This window comes from Callorhinus ursinus, unplaced genomic scaffold (genome assembly GCF_003265705.2).
Source record: "Callorhinus ursinus isolate GAN/ISIS: 27379988/994484 unplaced genomic scaffold, GSC_fseal_2.0 scaffold110, whole genome shotgun sequence".
Lineage (NCBI taxonomy): Eukaryota > Metazoa > Chordata > Mammalia > Carnivora > Otariidae > Callorhinus > Callorhinus ursinus.
The window spans coordinates 290,738-296,737 of NW_027397172.1; the positions used below are offsets into that span (position 1 = coordinate 290,738).

The following is a 6,000-nucleotide window of genomic DNA, read 5'->3' on the forward strand; positions in this document are numbered from 1 at the left end:
CCCCTGCTTGTGTTCCCTCTCTCGCTGTCTCTCTCTCTGTCAAATAAATAAGTAAAATCTTAAAAAAAAAAAAAACTATTAAAAACTCTTGTGCATCAAAGGACACCATCAAGAGAGTGAAAAGACAGCCCATGGAACGGGAGAAAATATTTGCAGATTGTTTATCTGATAAGGGACTGGTATCCAGAGTATGTAAAGAATCTGCAGCTCAACAATAACAACAAAAAACCCAATTCAAAAAAAAGAAAAAAAGGGTAAAGGACTCTAACAGACATATCTCCAAAGAAGACATACTATGGCCAAGAAGTACATGAAAAGCTGCTCAACATCACTAGTCATTAGGGAAATGCAAATCAAAATCACAATGAGACACACTTCATACTCATGACGGCTGGAGACCTTGGAACCTTCTGCGTTGCTGGAAGGAATGTAAAATGGTGCAGTCACTGTGGAAAACAGTGTGGTGATTCCTCAAAAAATTAAATAGTTACCAAATGTCCACAAAACCTTGTACATAGATATTCGTAGCATCATTCATAAAAGCCAAAAAGTGGAAATAACCCAAATGTTTATCAGCTAATGAATGGATAAACAAAAGGGGGTATATCCATACAATGGAGTGTGATCTGGCCATATAAAGAAATGAAATACTGATACATGCTATAACACGGATGAATCTTGAAGACATCATGCTAAGTGTAATAAACATTACATAGTGGTCCATATTATGCAACATGATTGCATTTGTATAAAATGCCCAGAATAGGCAAATCTATAGGGACAGTGTATTAGTTTCCTATAGCTGCTGTAACTAATTACCGGACTTTGGAGGCTCCAGTCTCTGGGCTCATGGCTTTGGCCTCTTGGCCTGAAGCTCTGCCCTTGTGGTCATCTTTCCTTTTCTTGAAGAGTAGCACATGTTTGCAGCTGGGTCATTTTATCAGCCTGTTTCCTGCCTGTAGAATTTTGGGAATCTGACACCCTTCTTTGATTTTATCCAGTCTCTCTCCTTTTCAGGCCAAACTGTCAGTGTTTCTGCTGGTGTAAGACTCACATGCCTTCATGGGTCTCCCATGTATGTGACAGGATTCATGCCATTAGACAAGGGGCTTCTCCACCGATCTTTCCTGTATGATTTCATCCCTGCCCTTGGCTTCTGTGAGATGATTCACAGTTGAGGGGATTCGCGAATTCCGTGTCCACTCTCTTTGGCACTAGCAAAATTTGTGTCCATCCACAGCGTGGCCTTTTCTCCAGGAGTGCACCTTCATAACAGTGAATCTCCCCAGTTTAGCTTGTTTTTTTGTTTGTTTGTTTTCAATTTGGATAGCCTAAGAGTTTCCCAAACCCATCAAGTCTAGGTTCCTTTTTGCTTAATGGTTCTTCCCTCAGTTTCTCTGGCTCCTCTCACATTTTACTCTGAGCAACAAGAAGCCAGGCCAGACCTTCAACATTTTGCTTGGAAGTCTACTCAGCCAAATCTCCAAATTCATTGCTTACAAGTTCAAATTCTGCCTTCCACACAACTCGGATACAATTCAGCCAAACTTCTGCTACTAGATAACAAGGATTCTCTCTGCTTCAGTTTCCAATGACATGTGCCTCATTTTCTCTGAGCCCTCCCCAGAAATACCTGTAACATTCATCTTTCTACCAACATTCTGGTTTTGATGATATACATGTATTCTCTAAGGATGATATGGAGCTTTCTCTGCCAGGTTCCTCACTTCCCTGTGAGTCCTAAGTGGCAGAGTCTTTGGCATGCACATTTCTCCCAACGGTGTCCCCTGTTGCCTGACTCCCTCCTTTTTGCCCCTTATTTCTTGTGAACTGGGTGTTAGATGGGGAGAGCCCAGGGTTGCAGTGGTGTCGTGAGCAAGAATATGTCTGAGGTGGTGCCCTGTGTTCATATTTCCCCATGAGACCACAGTTGGCCGGGAGTTCAGAGAGTGACAGCCTGACTCTTCTCCTAAAAAGTTCCCCATCCACTTGTCATCTGATGATTCCACCATTTAATTGGGTGTCACAAAATGGTAATTGTCCGTAATTCTGGCTTCCCTTACACATTTATGCAAGGAATTTTTCTGCAAAGAAGGGTTTTCTTTCATCAACCAAGACTCCATGGTTGCTTGAAACACAGCCTCTTCTGGATGACCAGGAATGCTTTCCTGTCCATTGTCCCTTTGTAGCCTTGGACTTGCTACCCTTGGTTACCCCCAGGGGGCGATCAGTAGGGCTTGGGGATGGGAGTGAGGGTGGATTCTCTTCCTGTGAGTATTATGAGCTGGGAATTCTGCATCTTGTGCGTTTCAGTCCGTTGCAGTGGTTCATTGTGATGCTTCCATGGTCCCTTCCTCACCCAGGGGCAGCCCCCAAGCACCCTCTGTCCCTCTTAGGACCCCTTATCACGACTCCTTTCGTCTTTTGCAGCTTACTTGAGTCTTGGTCCCTGAATGGGCCGTTCCTCTGTGGAGCCCTGGTTCCTTTTTGAGGGTGAAATGGTATTTAGAGCATGCGGTGTGGACACTGGTGCTAATGGCTTCTGCACCTTTTTGTGAACAGAGCTAAGAAGTAATACGTTTTGGTCATAACAAGCAACAGCCTCAAAAACCCCATAATTTTACACTGATATCTCCCATTCCAATTTAACCTTACAGGTTTTACTTTCATTTTAAACATGTATCTTTTCTCTTAATGTGAATATCTTGGCTTCTAATATCATTAGCATAATTACTTGCTCTACTCTAAAGTACTTTTGGGGGGTGCCTGGCTGACTCAGAGGAGCATGCAACTCTTGATCTCGAGGTTATGAGTTCGAGCCCCACGATGGCTGTAGAGATTACTAAAAAAAAAGTAAATAAACTTAAAAACATAAAACAAAGTACTTTTGAAATGAACAGACTAATATTACCACTAATACTGGTAACAAATAATAACAAAATATGGAATGAAGTTTAAGATTTCTTTGCAGCTCTGTTAGTCCTTAAAGTGTGTCCCTTCTACTAAGGACATGCAGTTTTTTGTTTTGTTTGCTTTTTTGTTTTTCAAAATGATCACTCACAAGGGTTCTTTTTCCCTATGTGATTCTGATACTAACTTGATAGCTCATACATTTCAGTTTATTTTGAAGTTTTAGGAATTGTTCTTTTTCGTTTGGTTTAGTTTTATGTTCAATTTGATAAAAAAAAAGTACATGCTTCCAATGTGAAAACCATATAACAAGGTGTGAAATCTCATTTTCAGCCCAAACCCTGATAGCTCTGGGGATAACAGTTTATCCCCGATTTTGGTTTATCCTTCCAACATTTCTTTTTGCAGATACAAGCGCATATATGTATTCAGATTCCCCATGTCTTATACAAAAGGTAGTGTACAGTGTGTAGTTTGTGGTGCCTGGAATTTTACATGGAGCCTGTGTGTGTTCCTCTCCTGCTGCTCCCTCCACATCCATGTGGGGAGGCATCCTTCACCCTTGTCATTGGGCCGTCATGCTCATCTTGCACAGGTCAAGCAAGGGTTTAAACTGTAAAGCTTTGCCCACACGTTTCTGCCTTCTCATTTGCAAACCAGACACCACGCACCCGCCTCAGTAGGTGGTTGGAAGAATTCAATGCATTGATATATGTAAGGGTTTAGAGCTGTGCCCGGCACCACTTTAAGTGCCAGAGTGTTAGCTCTTATTACCTTGGTCTGGTAACATCCAGCCTCATGTTTTAGCTGTGACACTTAGATTTTGGATGTTGAGTGGGGGAGATGGTCAAGACGGAGTGAAGGTAAGGGACGTCACACATTCTTCAGCCCTTTCTCTGGGGGCAGTCCCAGAAAGTGAGGTGCCTTGGAGCAGAAGAGGGTAGCAGAGCCTGGAAATTTCTCACACGGGGGGAGGTCAATCAGGACTTCTGAGTTAGGGGCCAGGGGAGTTAAGCAGCCCACCCTGGGGAACATGAGAGGTGCAATCTCGGACACCGGGGCCTTCCGGGGGAGGAACACGGTCAGCAGATATGCAGCACTCAGCTCCCAGTGGTTCCTGGGTGGCTTGGCCTTTGCAAGAATCTTGGGAGATGTATTTAACCTGCAAGAAAACCTCTTGTCGGCCGTGGGACTAACTGCTTCCTATGCCTATGTCTCTGGTCAGGTGGCCACATTCCTTCCTCCCTCCCCCGTCCCCCAGTTTTCATCATGCTGGTCTGGTCTGGTCCCCAGAGCCTCCACCCTACCCACCTGGCAACGGGGTGGCTCCAGCTGGAAGCGGACCACACTGGCCATCCAGGTCTGGGCTCAGGCCTGCAGCGGGGCTCTGAGCACCCCGTCCTGGTTCTATATTAAAGGCTTTGGGGACATGCTCCTGAGCTCCATTTTTACTGTATCTTGTGTCTGAGTAAAAGTATCTGGTTGCTTTTTCAACCTATTTCCTCGTTTTATCTTCTATGGAAGTAGAGAAAACTCTACAAATTCTTTTAAGGTATCCCCAATTTAACAGATGGCCCATGGCCTTAACAAGACATCAGAAATTGACCTGGCAATCTCCCAGTCCTCGTTCCCTTGTATTTGGCCACATCATTTCCTGAACTTCAGGCCCCCACCTTCCTTGCTCCCTGCTCACCACACTGCTGTCCTTTAAGGACAAGCCTCAGCAGGTGATCCACAGGCAAGAGCCCCAGCTCCAGGGGCTTCCTTCACCCCTAGCACATTGTCTTTCCTGTCAGAAATTGGTGGGGGCAGTTGGAAATTGGGAGTGTTGGACACACTGCTAAGTGTCCTTTTGCTCCAGCAGAGGCTCACTGTCCCTCTTCCTGTACCTGCCCCCTTTGCATGTGCTTATCATCCAGCTTTGCCATCCCCTGGGCCTCTTCCCCTCATGTTTGCCTCTGCTGATTCCCCTGGCCAAAAGAGAATGGTGGGGTGAAGTTTGGAGATAGATGAGGAGTAATGAAGATTTACAAAGTGTGCTTATATTTTTGTATTCACCTGAGACCACTTTTCCCTGAAGGTGTCTCCTATGACAGTAGGTTTACTGTTTGTGCTTGGGCTCACTGGCCTGTGTCCCCAGGGTAGTAGCACTGCAGGTGGCACAGCGGGTCCTGGGTTGTGTGGGTGTCGTCCCATCAGTCTGCTGCCAAGCGGACTGTCAGTGTTGCGATGACTTAGGAAGGAGGGTTGTGTGAGCAGGGCAGAGAGCAAAGGCTTTGCCCATGCCCATGCCCATGCAGAGATGCCTTGCCGGACGGATGGGCATTTCGGGGGGTGGGGCGGAGGAAGGATGGTACAGCTTCTAAAATCTTCTGAAATAAGATTTTAACTCAGATATGCCTTTGTGAAGACACAGGACAGACTTAGAGTGGTGATTTCCCCCAAACCCCTGGGAGCGGGTGTCCTTGGTTGCAAAGAGGACAACCAGTAGAAGGCAGGTCCTGCTGTGCAGTTCCTGAAACCCAGCAGCCGGGAAGACGAGGGCCCTCGGCAGTGGCCTTCACCTGCCACCCTTGAGTGGCCCTGTGCCCTCTCCCTTGCCTGTGCAGTAAATTCAGACTCACACAGATCTCTGAAAAGCACAGCCAGGGGCGCACATCCAGATTTGCATGCAAGCACGTCAGCAGTGAAAGAGCAACAGGCCGGGTATTAAAAGCGAAAGTACTTGGATACAAATAGTGCAAAGACAAAAGCGGCCCGCCCAATGTCTACTGCTGATGTGCCTTGTGACCTCAGGCTGGCCCCTCGTCCCCTTGGTGGAAGGAGGGGTGCCTGAGCTTGCTGACAGCCCTCTCGGTTGAGCATCTACCCCAGGCTGGAAGGAGCAGCAGTTTGACGCCTCTCGGTATCCCTCTTGGCTTTTTGTTTCTTTGTGCTTTTTGTTGGCCTGCTGTAGCTGAGCACTGACAGCTCTTCTCTGAGAGATGGATTCCAGAGGAGGCCGAGCCAAGCAGGCCGGCAGCCTTTCAGGAAGAACCCTGTGCTCTGTGACACGGCAGTGCGGGGGGGGGGGGGGGGGGGGGGGGGGGG

General features: G+C 46.7%; 1 protein-coding gene across 5 annotated transcripts in view; it reads left to right on the forward strand.

The window, feature by feature from the left end:
• Nucleotides 1-6,000, forward strand: part of MED15 (mediator complex subunit 15) — a 64,961-nt gene that overhangs the window by 30,807 nt on the left and 28,154 nt on the right. For 2 of the 5 annotated variants that reach the window (XM_025857297.2, XM_025857299.2), the window contains exon 1: nt 5,655-5,815. The exons of the other annotated variants lie outside the window; for them this stretch is intronic. The gene's annotated coding sequence lies outside the window, so the exon portion shown is untranslated. Of the gene's footprint in view, nt 1-5,654; nt 5,816-6,000 lie in introns of those variants that run through there. 5 annotated transcript variants of the gene reach the window in all.